This window comes from Lithobates pipiens, unplaced genomic scaffold, assembly GCF_037356315.1.
Source record: "Lithobates pipiens isolate NorthernLeopardFrog02 unplaced genomic scaffold, aLitPip1_a1.2 Scaffold_1, whole genome shotgun sequence".
Taxonomy (NCBI): Eukaryota; Metazoa; Chordata; class Amphibia; order Anura; family Ranidae; genus Lithobates; species Lithobates pipiens.
In genome coordinates this window covers 227,256,890-227,272,433 of record NW_027507685.1, presented here as the reverse complement: position 1 = coordinate 227,272,433, position 15,544 = coordinate 227,256,890, and the positions used below count along the sequence as shown (strand labels likewise).

General features: G+C 45.4%; 1 long non-coding RNA gene across 1 annotated transcript in view; it reads left to right on the top strand.

Moving 5' to 3' along the window:
• The window catches only part of LOC143983904 (uncharacterized), a 46,301-nt gene extending 39,268 nt beyond the window's left edge, over positions 1-7,033 (top strand). The window contains exon 3 of the long non-coding RNA XR_013274690.1: positions 6,226-7,033. This is a non-coding gene — a long non-coding RNA (uncharacterized LOC143983904). The remainder of the gene's footprint in view (positions 1-6,225) is intronic.
• Positions 7,034-15,544: the final 8,511 nt, after the last annotated feature.

Below are 15,544 nucleotides of genomic sequence, written 5' to 3'. Positions count from 1 at the left end.
AACCAGAATTCATATGTAAATAACTGTGGCTGGCAGCATTGATATATAAATAAAGGCAGCATTTATATGTATATCATCCTCCCCTGCAGTGAGGAGATGTGCTGTAACCTCTAGCAACTAATCAGTGAGCCCTAATGTGTGCTGTAACCTCTAGCAACTAGTCAGTAAGCAGTAATGATATGCTTTAACTGCTGGCAACCAATCTCCCTAACGGGTACACAGACAACAATGAAAGCCAGAGGTTCTATTCCCTCTCCACTCTATCCAAGATGAGAAAAAAAATGCCTTTAGGTAATGTGACAGACCTAGCCGGGACAGAGGGTTTTGGAGAGGACTGAAGGCTAGCCTCTTGCATTCTGATTAAGGACCATGGATTTTAAGGTAACAATACTCTTTGCGAGGTGTATGCCTGGGGACCTTGAAGTAAAGTTACTTTGTAAGTCCATGTCCCCCCAAAACACACAGACTCTGGGAATCCCGTATATGCCATATTATAGTGATGGCTTCATAATGTTGATGATTATAGAAGGTGCTGATGTCATCAACTCCAGCCACCTGTCTGTTGTCTGCTAGAATGTGTTTATTGTAAATAAGTCTAGTATGGGATCTAAGAGTCATTAGATCCCCATTGTTGTTTGGTTGTTTGTGTTAATTAACTCTGCTATTGTGTGAAGGAGTTCTGTGTTGATTTGTGATAATGTTGATTTTGTCTTCTGAGCTACAAGCTGGCAAGTCTGGCCTAAAGGTCATGTCTCTGAGTCATCTAGGCTGTCTAAAATTATTCGTATGGGTTTCTTGTTCGGCTGATTGGAGTGTTCGATAGCTGCCTTTGTGTTCAGGTATGGAATGTCCTAAACTACTTTAACCCCTTTCATACTCGGGTCTCGTTACAACTGGTGGCAAAAAGCGGGATGATTCTCTCAGCCCAGAAGGACAGCTACAAGAGGACACAGACCAATGGAAGCACAGTATGAACGGCTAAAGCACTCTTCCTTCAAGGACTTGCTGGAGAACCAGGGCCGACTGGCCAACAACTTTAAGAAGAGGGACACTATCACAGAACTAGTTGAAATGGATAGAGCCGAAAGACCCAACATAACCGAAAGGCCCAATGTAACAGACAGGACACCCCAAAGAGGCAAGTTTTGATTGGGCTGTTAACATGAGACTGGCACATTATGGTCCTAACCATACAGCGGAGATCATAGACCGAGTCATAGTGGCTGTGGAGGCAAATTGACTACAGCAAAGTGGTGCTGCAGCAGCAAAAGTCACAGCAGCACCAACTGAAAGGAGAGGAGAGGTACAGATACCAGCCACCATGGAAGAGAAATTCATAAGGAGGTTGCGAGAGATGCAGATACAGCATAGAGGACCAGTATCAGAGAAGGTCCTGCTGGGATGGTCTGATTCTATCCGCTGTGAAGAAAGCGCCAGCTCTCGAGCAGCAACACCAGAGAAAAGATCTCCCCTCCATCCATATAAGGTTCTAGTTGCAATATGAAGTACGAATGCTGTAATTGGGGGAACAACCGAAGCAGGAGTGGACAGTTGAGTTAAGCAGGCTGATCCGGGCAGAGATGCAGTTGGATGAGAGCTACAGAGCCCTCCAGTGGTATGTAGCCCAAGAGTGCCTGTGGTCAGCGGATGACAGTCCCGCGGAAAGCTTTGACTATGATGGCCTGGGATTGTTGTATTGCAGGCATTTGGAGGAAATAATGGAGCACAGAGAGCGAAGACTGAATGTCTCAGAAGGGCACTGGGCACAGGAAGATTTGGAGTTTCTGACCGTTCAGGAATGGGAGCTGGAGATCGCCTACAGACAGCTGCTAGACTCTGCTCAGCAGCAGGCTGGGGCTCCCTTTGCCTGGGACTATCAGGAAATACCAGTTGACAACTCTGAAATCCTGGTTGAAGAAACGGCAGTGGAAAATCTGGAGATTGCCATCCCCAAAGCGGAAGTGCTGACAACAGGGCAGACCTCTAACCTCTGCCCAGCACTGATAGAATCTTCTGGGTCCCACAGACAGGAGATTGTGAACCTTTATCCCCAGACACCAGTTGCAGAGACAGGGGATTTGATAGACGTTTCTGCTGAGGAAGAACAACCTGATTAGCTTCCGGCATAAGAGCTGGTATCAGGGCTAAACTTTAGTGTGCTCTGCCCAGCACCAACAACAGTATCTGTGGAGTTGCAAGGAACCTCCACAGCTGAGGTGCTGGTCACTGGACAGAGGGTCCAGGACCTCTGCCCCACACCTGTTGCAGTTCCAGAGGCTCATGTTGAGAAGGTGGCAATCACTTCCTAGCAGCCAGATGAGGGAACAGAAAAGGAAGCAGCTCACCTCTCCAATTGCAGCTGCACAGTTTGGGCGGGGAGGAATTCAGCCTCCTGCCCCAACGGTTAGCCAAAGCCGATGATGTGGAATCCCCAACAGAAGTGCTGGCAACAGAGCAGAGTGCTACCAAACTCTGCCCAGCAATGGCAACAACTGTGGAGTTCCAGGCAGCTGGGGCAGTTGGCTCATCTCTCCAGCCACAGATTACAGAATGTATGGACTTAATGGACTTTTCAGAGGATGTTATAGATTGTGCATCGCCTACTCAAGTACTGGCAGCAGGACAGAGTACTGCAGACCCCTGCTCTACACCCATGGCAGTAGTGGAGGCCTGAGGTGACAAGGTGATGGTTCCTCTATCTCAGTGGATTTCGGAGATGCAAGGAGGAGAAGCAGCCATTTTCCCTCCCCAACAAGGGTTTGTGCACCTGGGAGACAATACCAGTGAAAGGGAGTTCCAACAGCAGATGGCGACCCAGAATGATGACACCAATCCAGCTGAAGTGCTGGCAACTGGGCAGAGTGCTATCCACCTCTGCCCAACACCGGCAACAACTACAGTGTTCCAGGGAGCCGGGGCAGTCGGCCTCCCTCCCCAACAGTTTGCTGGAGCAGATGGTGTGGGGTTTCCAGCAGAAGGGCTGGCAACAGGGCAGAGTGCTGCTGGCCTCTATCGTCAACTAACAGAGGACGAATTTCCTGTAAAGGTGAATGGGGCTTTAGTCCCCACCTGTATACCCTAAGGATGAGCCGAACACCCCCCGGTTCGCACCAGAACCTGTGAACAGACCTAAACTTCGTGTGAACTTTTGAACCCTATTAAAGTCTATGGAACTTGAACGTTCAAAATCTAAAGTGTTCATTTTAAAGGCTAATATGCAAGTTATTGTCATAAAAAGTGTTTGGGGACCTGGGTTCTGCCCCAGGGGACATGTATCAATGCAAAAAAAAGTTTTAAAAATGTCAGTTTTTTCAGGAGCAGTGATTTTAATAATGCTTAAAGTGAAACAATAAAAGTGTAATATTCCTTTAAATTTCATACCTGGAGGGTGTCTATAGTATGCCTGTAAAGGGGTGCATGTTTCCCGTGCTTAGAACTGTCCCTGCACAAAGTGTAATTTCTGCAGGAAAAAAGTCATTTAAAATCACTCGTGGCTATAAAGAATTGTCGGCTCCCTGTAATACAGAGAACAGTCACTGAAAGTCATTTAAAAAAAAAAAGTGTGAAGGGACTGGTATGGATATTATTGGGAAATCCCAGGTCAAATTAAAAAAAAAAAATTACATGGGGTTCCCCCTAAATATCCATACCGAAGGGTCTGGTATGGATTTTAAGGGGAACTCCACGCCAAATTTAAAAATAATGGCATAGAGTTCCCCCTAAAAATCCATACCAGACCCTTTATCTGAGCACGCAACCTGGCAGGTCACAGGAAAAGAGGGGGGAGAGAGAGCGCCCCCCTCCTGAACCATACCAGGCCCCATGCCCTCAACATTGGGAGGATGCTTTGGGGGTCTGTGACCCCTCAAAGCACCTTGTCCCCATGTTGATGAGGACAAGGGCCTCATCCCCACAACCCTGGTCGGTGGTTGTGGGGGTCTGCGAGTGGGGGGCTTATCAGAATCTGGAAGCCCCCTTTAACAAGGGGACCCCCAGATCCCACCCCCCCTGTTTGAAATGGTAAGGGGGTACAAAAGTACCCCTACCATTTCACAAAGAAAGTCTAAAAGAATGATAAAAAAACACACACACCGTTGCAAAAGTCCTTTATTAAAAATATTTTTTTTTTTAAAAGATTCCAGCGGTGGTAATCCACTCTTGCTATCCAGCGACGGATGATCATCTCTCTGGGGTCTAGCGATGGCTGATCTGATCCAGCGATGGGTGATCCATCCAGCACAGCGCATCCATCCTCTGTCTCCAGACACAAGGACCTGGAGCATGCACATCGTGTTTAACTGCACGTGCTCTTTGTGGAGAGACGGGCCCGGTGACGTTGATGCTGGACGTAGGTCACGGCGTTCGTATGGACTTCCGGGTTGTGGGTTTTAAGGCGATCGGTTGATCACCTGTGTGGGACGGCATCTTCTACACCCAGGACTTGCTATGCTATACACTTTTAGGGTAAGCTTGCATAACCTTAATAGTCTCCACTAATGTCCTAGCTATTTTTTAGCCATAGTAATCATTTTGATTGCTCTCAATATGATCTTTTTGGTCGGCATGAGAAGACTTTAGTTACTGCCATTAATACAACCTCTATGATTGTCCATCCATCCATCTATATATTTCTTTATTTCCTGTGTTTTTTTGTTTTTTTTTGCCATGTCATCAGGCACCATGTGAGATGCATTTCTTTTCTCTTGTGTATTAGCTTTCCACTGTTCATCACTTATCAACATCATAATTCATGTCCGGGTGTTCTATATCTAATTGTATTGTGTTATTGGGTGGGTCATTTTCTGTGTACCATACTCACGCTTGGTGTCTGTTCGGGGTGAAGGTCCATTTCCTTTTCCACATTATTCACCATCCCTTCGTTTTCCTCACTGTATCCCTTCCCCCCCTTCTTCCCCCCCTTAATCTAGCTTTAATCCTTCCCTAATCCCTATCTACCCCCACCACCCCATACCAAACCCCCCCCTTTCCCTTTTTCCTCTTTCCCAACCTTTTCCCCCTTTTCCCCCTCCCTTTCTTCTCCTTTTTTGCCCCCAATTTTCTCCCTGTTTTCCATTTCCCCCTCTCATTTTCCAACATCTCCCCCTTCCCCTTTTCTCCCTTGATTTCCCTTTCTTCCTTTCCCTTTTCTTCTTCCCCCTCTTCTACCCTTTTTCTCTCCCCCATTTCCCCCCTCTTGTCCCTCTCCTCCCCCCCCTCCCTCTCCTCTCCCCCCCCCCCCCCCCACACACTCCCTCTTTCCCCTCCCCCTCCCCCTTTTTCTTTTCATGGTAATTCTTTAAATGTAACCCCCATGAGATTTATTTTTATTTTATTTATGAAAATGTTTTAGTCTTCTCCTACACCCCCCTGTGTCCACCCCTAGGGGGAACACCCATATCTGGGTGTCTCAGCTATGCCACCTGCTACTGGTGAGTCACACTGGTTTAACTCAATACTCCAATGTTTTGCTACGTTTGGCAGCATCACTGTCTCTTGATTTTTTGTTATCATATTTCTGTATTGTATATCTTTTAGATGTTTGGGTTGACGCCTCCTGAGGAAGAAGGCATTGGCCGCAAAACTAGTTGAGGTCCATGTCTATACCAACACCATTTGTACCCCTTCATACCTGTGGGGGCTACTACCTTAGAATTTTATTGTACTGGTATATGTAACAATTATTTTGATGTTGTTGCTGTAATTTATGAATGCTTTTGTATATTTTCTAATAAATATTATTTTTATTAATTATTTTCTGCTTCACTGGGTACCATAATAGTCCAATCTACTTCAGGTGATTAAGGGCAAATATGTCCGTTGGAGTAGCCCTTGCTCAATCCCCTTCTCCCTTGTCATAGTCTGCCTAAAGGATTAGTGTTAATTAGGTCCAGTCACAGGTGTATTTTCAGAGTAATATGAGCAAGAGGTATGCACCTCCTCTTTTACTGTATATAAGACTTGTATGCTGTTAAATAAAGTCTAATTCCTGCTTGACCCTCAATACAGAGCCTCATCTCGTACTTGGGGGAGAATTATTCATATGGGTTTCTTGTTTGGCTAATTGGAGTGTTTGATAGCTGCCTTTGTGTTTGGGTATAGAATGTCCTAAACAACTTTAACCCTTTTCATAATCGGGTGTTGTTACAGTTAAACTTTAAGTAGGTAAGTGAATCCTGTTGCACATTGCTTGTAGTTTACTTCTGGGTATTATCAATCTTTCCACAGATGGACCTTTAATGATGAGTGTACACATGTCTTCAACCGGCCATTTTATGTTTTTACAATGCTCAATCAATGGGTTTTATAGTTCATCTACTGAAAATGAACTATACTGGATGAAGAATGGCAAGATCGTACCTGAAGAAGAAGTAAGGAGGACAACACAACAACTACCTGACCAGACCTCTGTGATCTCACTGCACATGAATGTCACTGTTTAACCACCTCCCATTAAGCCACTATAATTAAACACTGCTCACTACTAGGCATGAGAATGTGTATTCCTTCTGACACAGCGGATCACATATTAGGGTACAGGGCCAGTTAAATTGGCCCCGTACCCTGTGATTTCTGTGATCAATCCAAGCAATCACACTTGTAAACAAAGACTGCATGTTCAAAACCATTGATCTACAAGTAAATCTGCCTGCACCTGTAATCCCACCACTGCGCTCTTGGATATATGCAAAGACAATCCTACAGCTGCCACTTAAATAAAACAAATATGTGAACAAAATTCAAACCTCTATTAAAAAATATTGGAATAAATGGTGGCACTAAAGTGATACAAATACACTGTATATGTAGATAATATATTGAAACAGTGTTTGTTTAAATAAACAAACAATAAACCAATAGTGTTAATAATAGAGTCACCCTGTTACAAGTGAAAAAATTTAAAGAATAATGAATATCGAGCTCCAAAATTAAATGCAGTGAATAAGCAAATTACTATCACCCTGTGACAAGTGTGAGCTCTTTATTTATATACTTTGTAGGAGTGATATTAAGTCAATAAACTGTGTGAACAAAAGTCCAATTTGTGATAAGATCTCCGATATTCAATATGTGATTCTTGTAATCATTAGAGATGGCCTTGCGGTTCGCCTCACGGTTGGTTCGCGGCGAACTTTGCTCGTTCTCTGTTCGCCAAACCGGCGGACTTCTGGCTCTGTTCGCGGCGGACATATTTGTTTACATTGTGAAGAACTTTGACCCATGACATATCCGTCATGGGGTACAGGACAGCCAATTGAGATATTTCAGCACATGGACATACCCCCTACCTTATAAATAGACCTGATCTGGCGGCCATTTTACATTCTGTCTTTTGTCAGTGTCGGGAAAGGACGCTGTGTGGAGCAGGGACAGTCAGTCTAATCACTAGCTAGCTAATTAGCTATTACTATTAGGTCCACAAAAGTCCTTTTAAGAACTGGTATAGGTGTATAGTATATAGGGTTATAATACACTTAATATACTTTCTTTCAAATATAGAAAGTATATTATGGTGCACTGCTGACTGCTGTGCTGCTGAGGGCTGACCGATTCTGCAGCTGTCTTTTATCAGTGTAGGGACTGAGGGAAGGGACAGTTTGGTGTTTGGAGTAGGGACAGTCTGCAAATACTAGCTACTAGGTCCACAAAGGTCCTTTTAAGGACTGGTATATGTGTACAGTATATAGGGTTGTACACGTATAATATACTTTCTTTCAAATATAGAAAGCATATTATACTTCACTGCTGTGCTGCTGAGCTGAGTGCTGACCGATTCTGCAGCTGTCTTTTATCAGTGTAGGGACTGAGGGACAGTTTGGTGTTTGGAGCAGGGACAGTCTGCAAATCACTAGCTACTAGGTCCACAAAGGTCCTTTTAAGGACTGGTATAGGTGTACAGTATATAGGATTGTAATACACTTATAATATATAAAAAGGAAGGAGCAGCAGGTGGGACTTTGTATGAGGCACAATTTTTTTCTTTATTTCTTTTTATAACTTCCTATTTCGATTTATTTTAATATGAATTTTGTCTGTGGGTAGAAACAATTAATTGGAGATTATATTTTTTGCTAGTTTGCTAACTTCACTGTATGTGCGCATTTATTTGCGGTGTCGGGTACTGTGTGTTTTGTGGCCTTGCTCGTCCTTGTCATGTCCCGGGGTTGCGGTGCAAACTGGGGATCTCCCCCCCACCCTGTTCTCACCTAGGGCGGGCGGGGTTTCCTCCACTGCTCGTCAACGTCATGCTTCCGGCGCCAGTTAAGTGACGTCTTTTTGGCGTGCTTGCTCTGGCTGCCGTGTTTACCATCTCCAATCATCGGGGGGCTGGGTTTGACGCTTGCGGCTGTCCAGCTTGATCCGTACAGCTGGCGGCTGTGTGGCGCCTCCCTTGCCCCCTTGGATCTCGGTTGCATGACGCTGGGGGCGTGCAGGGTCTCACCTCCGATATTCCCCCTTTCACTCCCCCCATTGCAACCACAAGTTCCTTGGCTTCTTTGCCCTTATTAAATCAGCACTAGGTATTCTTAATTTCTTATTTCCCCTTTATTTTTATCTCTTCCTTTTTTCACTTTAGTTTTTTCATTTCTTGTCTTCGTCTTTACATCATTGCCCGAGGGCCCCATGCCACTAGGGGGCCCCATCAGGGTTGCCAGCCTCAGTAAAACCAGGGACAGTATGTGTCTGTGTGCGTATACTGTATGTGTGTGTGTATACTCTTTGGCCCCATAATCTCCTATTGCCCGGGGGCCCTATAATCTTCTATTACCCGGGGGCCCCATAATCTCCAATTGCCCGGGGGCCCCATGAATTGTCAGACCGCCCCTGTATACTTTCTTTCAAATATAGAAAGCATATTATACTTCACTGCTGTGCTGCTGAGCTGAGTGCTGACCGATTCTGCAGCTGTCGTTTCTCAGTGTAGTGAGGGACAGTTTGGTGTTTGGAGCAGCTACTACTAGGTCCACAAATGTCCTTTTAAGGACTGGTATATGTGTACAGTATATAGGGTTGTAATACACGTATAATATACTTTCTTTCAAATAGGTCTCAGTGCTCTCTATCACTGTGCTGGTGTCAGTGCTCTCTCTCTATCTCGGTGCTGGTGTGGTCTCAGTGCTCTCTATCATGGTGCTGGTGTCAGTGCTCTCTCTATCTCGGTGCTGGTGTCAGTGCTCTCTCTCTATCTCGGTTCTGGTGTGATGTCAGTGCTCTCTATCTCGGTGCTGGTGTCAGTGCTCTCTATCACGGTGCTGGTGTCAGTGCTCTCTATATGGGTGCTGGTGTCAGTGCTCTCTATCATGGTGCTGGTGTGGTCTCAGTGCTCTCTATCACAGTGCTGGTGTCAGTGCTCTCTATCACGGTGCTGGTGTGGTCTCAGTGCTCGCTATCACGGTGCTGGTGTCAGTGCTCTCTCTCTATCTCGGTGCTGGTGTCAGTGCTCTCTATCACGGTGCTAGTGTCAGTGCTCAGTCTCTATCGCGGTGCTGGTTTCAGACAGTGAGGGAGATAGCAGCGGAGAAGCCAATCAGCAGGCAGTGCCAGCACCATGGCTGAGGATCAGCACTGGACTAGTACCACTGGACCACCGCAGTGGAGCCCTGCATAGGTGGGGGTAAGGGCCGGGGAGAGGGAGGGGCTCAAGCACAGGTTGGCACACTCGGACACTGGCACAGCACTGCGCTGCCCTGACTGTGGCACTGATCATCTCCTGCACTCCCTTCATAGCCTGCCCTGACCTTGCCTCTCCTCCATGGCCCTCATGCTCTCCTGAATTGTCAAAATTTCACAGATAAAAAAAGAATGCTTGTTGTTGTCGCTCCCAGATTCACTTAATACTTTTGTTATGTCAGTGTCCATGTTGTGGGACTATGTGTGCACTGCTAATAAGTATTTTGTGGCTGAAAATATGACCTGGAGTTTTTTAAGGTTCGTCTGCCATTAAAGTCAATGGGGCCCGCCACCAACCATGCGGTTCGCAAACTTTTGGGCACGTTCTCGGTTCACGTTCACGAAACGTCCCGTCGGAAGTTCGTCCATCACTAGTAATCATCCACACACCTCTGTGCCAGTGATTCCACTCCCCTCAAAGAAACGCATTCACCAGCTGCTTTAGCCTCACACTCTCCTGTTTGGCCAGAATCGCCTCAACCCTCTCAAATAGGGGTTAAAATCCCCTGGGGTGTGGCTATACGGCAATCTAGCATGTGTGACGTAAGACGTTGTGACGAGACACGATTCATTGTGATGTGGAGGATTGAATCGAGGAGCGGGTGAGATCATTACCAGCAGCTACACACCTTGGGTTCGCCGCGACCATAATATAGTGCTCAAACCACTGCATGGAATGCCTTGATGGGATTGCCTTTTTTGCCTGCTGTGAAATGGTTTTATGTGAGTACAATGGTGATGGATTACAGAAATTTGAATAATTTTTTTTGTACGGTATCATACTATTGGAATGCTTTTTCTCATTTACATGTGGAGCAATTGCTTCATGGAGAGTGCTTGAAATACACACAAATGGATATTGGAGATCTGATTTTAACCCCCATTTGAGAGGGTTGAGGCGATTCTGGCCAAACACAAGAGTGTGAGGCTAAAGCAGCTGGTGAATGCGTTTCTTTGAGGGGAGAGGAATCACTGGCACAGAGGTGTGATGGATGATTACAAGAATCACATATTGAATATCGGAGATCTTATCACAAATTGGACTTTTGTTCACACAGTTTATTAACTTTATTTATATCCTTTTTAGGAATGATATTAAGAGCTCACTTGTCACAGGGTGATAGTAATTTATTCACTGCATTTAATTTTGAAGCTCGTTATTCATTTTTCATTGACTTTTTTCACTTGTCACTATTATTAGCACTATTGGTTTATTGTTTGTTTATTTAAACAAACACTGTTTCAATTTATTAGCTACATGTACAGTGTATTTGTATCACTTTAGTGCCACCATTTATCACAATATTTTTTAAAAGAGGTTTGAATTTTGTTCACAAAGACTTCATGTTTCAGCCTTTATGCCATTTTCTCTCACAGCAATCAATTGTTAGAGGAAACTGCGTGTTTTCTATAGTGCTTGGAACTGTAGGAAACATACAGTGTTTGTAAAAAAATAAAATAAATCAGAGCTGTACAGTGCCCCAGTTGTGACATTGTAGTGCTGTGGCTAGTTCATATAAATGTAAAGGCTGCTCTGATATCACTGCCAGTACAGCCAACCAGTGTCTCTGATCACTAACCACAGCAGTACATTGTCACCAAATCAGTGCATCTAATCACAGTGTCCCTGAACACTGCCACACCAGTCCCAGTGTCACCATACTAGCACAGCCAGTCACAATGTCTCAGTCCATGGTGTTGGGGTGTAATTCTATGCACATACTTCATGTTAGAAAGATTGTATTAATCAACTTTGTTAAAAACAAAAAAAATGTATTTCTTTATGTTCCAAAAACATGTATCAACAGGGGAATTCTTCAAAAGACTCTCCATCAGTGGTGGCTGGTGCTCAATATTTTGGGGGTGGGGGGGTAAGCAAAGGTGACCTTACCTTTCTGATGATGAGGTGGTGCTGGATCAAGGGTAGGGCTCCTCAAAGAAGCTGTTGCTGCCCCTCCGTCCGCTGCTCCTCGCTCCAGCTTGCAGAGGGAAGAGCTGGGTCAATATCTTCTCCTCCAAGCCAAACAGGAAGTGGGTCCTAAGACTCCCTGGCTAATCGGGTCTCAGGACCCACTTTCTGATTGGCCAGGAGGTGAAGCATGAAGACATTAGCAAATATGAGTTTGCTAATGTCACCCTTTTTTTAAGCCAATTAAAGCCCCAGGCTCTAATCATGTGCTTCTAAAAAACAAATCAAATAAAAACCATTGAAATCTTTGCATCCGGCACACTGTATGGAGATTAGGGACCGGGCACATGGATTGAGGGGGGGGGGGCAGCGCCCCTAATGGAGTGGCCACCACTGCTCTCCATGTCCTTAAAAAAATACTTTTGGGTGTTTGCTTTCCAAAATGTGTATCCATGCTGTGTGGTAGATGTATCAATTACTATTAGTCTTAATTTACAACTTTGTGTAAAAGAATGTTCATTTAATTTCTGCATTTTTCAAAAAAAAAGCTTGTGGCAGAAAAATCTAATCTTCAAAAGACAAATAAATTACCTTGTTTACTCTCCAAAATGTTGTCATTTTTTGTGGGTTTCTTTTGTCCTGGATCTACAGGAAAAGAAAATTTGAACTGCGCTAGCCTGTGGTAGGTAAATTAATTATATGTAGAAAGTGACCTCACTATTGGGGTCAGACTTATACTGCCCACCAACCGTGAAAAAGTCCCACAGAAAATAGTCCAGAAAAACTTATGTACCCATATGTGAAAATAGGTGTAAAAGGATGAAATGAAAGTCCATCCACAGAAATCTTCAAAAATTGTGAGCCGTGTCAAATCCACCACCACCTATGTGAACATTGGCTCCTTACAAGAAGATTCTGACCCCCAATCCAGAAGGTCACAAACAGCATAAGAATGATATAGCAGCTTCTCCAACCATCACATTCCTCCACTGGTATATATGGTCTCCACCGCATAAAACATGGACAACTGGCCTCTGAATAAACCCCAACCAATCCAAGCTCATGGGTGAGTATCGATATATATAGAAAACAAGAAGGCTCCAAACAGTGTAAAACTCAAATTTTAATCGTGTTAAAATAAATGAAAAAACACTTACAAACGCAGATTAAGTCAGGCCTTAAGTTGGTTGTGCCGGCCAGGCGCACACCACAGCAAACCTGTCCTCCCTGGATCATACACAGACACGAGGTGATGTCACTTTTTTTCCTCTGCAAGGAGAGACAGAGATATGAAGTATTTCTCTCCTCCATTCACAGAGAAAGAAAACACGAGGCGGGCTTCACAGTGACTGATCACTGTGATAGCCAATCAGAGGCTATCACTGTGATCAGGTGACCCAAAATTGTGAGTTCTGGGTCCCGATTGTTAGTACAGGGCCCGGGACTCATGGTGAGACCCCGGTATCTGTGCTGGGAGTGCGCCATGCGGATCGCTCCCAACACAGTGGGTGATACACAAATATGCCGCACAGCAAAAAGCCCAGTTGGGCTGCATATTATTGTTAGGTTGGCATGAAGGGGTTAATGCGGAAGTAAACCCATCGATCTAACAGTTTGAAAAAACAGTTACATTCCCGGCATGCCGGAAATGTTAACTGTCACATTGGTTGTGCTCTCAACCAAACTGTCAAACCATCCAATGGCTGGTGTCATAACTGATCACATGTGCAGCTTCATGGCAGTTAAAGATTAAAGGGAGGCCAAGATGGCAGCTTCCTTAGCTGAAAATGATAGGAGGGTTAACTTCCACTTTAAGGAGTGGGTGGCCGCCATGTCCCTTAGGTCTGGTATAGATTTTAAGGGCAGCCCCATGCCCATTTTTTTTTTAAATGACACAAAATCCATGCCAGACCCTCATTCAATAATGCAGCCTGGCAGGCCAGGAAATGAAGATGAGTGAGTGCCCCCTCCTGAACCATACCAGGCCACCTGCCCTCAACATGGGGTACCTTCGCTGGCAGATCCTCCCAAGGCACCTTGTCGTTATGTTGATGAGAACAAGGGACTCTTCCCAACAACCCTGGGTGGTGGTTGTGGTAGTCTGTGGGCAGGGGGGCTTAACAAAATCTGGAAGCTCCCTTTAACAAGGAGACATGCATATCCCAGACTCCCATGTGAATGAATATGGGGGTATATAGTACAAAGTTTTTGAAAAGTCTTTAATTAAAAAAACAAAACAAAAATAAATGTACCCAGAAGTAGATCCAACACCAACCACGATTAACACTGACCTGCACATGCTGAATGGCAGCTAACCGCACACACTGCATGACTAGTGTCTCTCCATGGGACACATCACTCGCCGCTTGGCAGGTAAAATGGGAGCTTCCAAAGGTATATAACGCAATGAATCCCAATTAAGACGGACCAACACAATCAAACAGAATAAACTCATTTTCTACTTAACTAATGCATCCAAAATTAAGATAAAATAAAACTTTCATGCACATGCCTAGTAAGTATTAAGTAGTTGTAGCGGCCATAATCCTCAATGGGGCGGCCTTGACTTTTGGGCTTACCGGTTACCTCTGCTTGGCTTGTTCTTCCATGTCTAGGGGTTCCCAGGGTTAGTACCCAACAACTTTGGAAGCTGACACCATAAAAGTCCTTTAGAAAGGTTTTTATTTACAGGGGTAACATCCGACAAACACAGCCTCGTATGGCAACAGAGGGCAAGGGTGAAGAAACTCAGGCACCTTGAACTGCTAATAATCAGAAATGTCTCTAGCGCAACCCAGAGAGTAGCCACTCGCAGCTGGACACTTCAAAGCTGAACAAATCTCTAGCCAGAGATTATGGCAGTCAGCACTTTAATCCGGAACTTGCAAAATCTCTGACCTTGAATAAATTTTCAACCGAAAGTGAACAGGAACCTTGACTCAGTACCTGGAAGGTTCTCTGTCTTCTTGGCAGTACTGGAAAACGTGGACTCGGCAGTGTCTTTGACAACCCAGCAACCAGGCACTTCTTGGGATGCCAGCTTGTTGGCCCTCCTCCGAAGAGTCCTCCCCGGGTCGCTTACACGAGCTGCGGTGCCCCTCCAAGTTGAGAGCACACCCGGACGCCTTGAATCCTCCCTCAGTTACTGCGCCTGGCACACGCTCCCGTGACTGGGGCCCCTCGTGGGGCTACCCCGGTCCAGCTACAGGAACAGAACGACCCCAAATACGTGACTTCAACATCTTGAGTACCCTTCCCCAGACTCCTCAGCGGGGCCAGACGCACCCACTGATTGGTTCTGGGAAATGCCGATATCCAAAGCGTCCAATCAGGCCTAGTTCTGAGCCTCTCATGTGCACCCACTGTACACATGACCAGGTAGAACCCTAATACAGTCCAGTCAAACTGACTTGCGGGTACCAATCCAACAGCGCCTGCAAGAAGAGGCCGGTTTGAAGATGTGTTGGTGACTTCGGATATGAGGTCATTCTTTCAGCCGACCCATCGACAGGTGTCATCCAGATCCAGCATCAGGGAACGCCTAGACCGCCAGGTGTCCGACTACATCGGGTTAACGGCCGATGTGGACGCTCTGAGGAGTGATGAACCCCTGGACTACTGGGTGGGCAGGCTTGAATTCTGGCCAGAGCTTGCCCAATTTGCAATGGAACTGTTGGCTTGCCCCTCATCCAGTGTCCTGTCCGAAAGGACGTTCAGCGCAGCAGGGGGGATCGTGACCGATAAGCGTACTCGCCTAGCTCACGACAGTGTTAACTACCTCACATTTCTAAAAATGAATGAGGCATGGATCTCGGAGGAATTCAACACATGTGACCAGTAGACCATCTGTATGTCTATAAACAATTTTTTTAAACGAGCACAAAGACCTTCTTTCTTCATTTGGCTCACTTCCTTGTCCAAAAAAAGCACACCGTACTATATGCCCGTACCCTCCTGTTTGAAGAG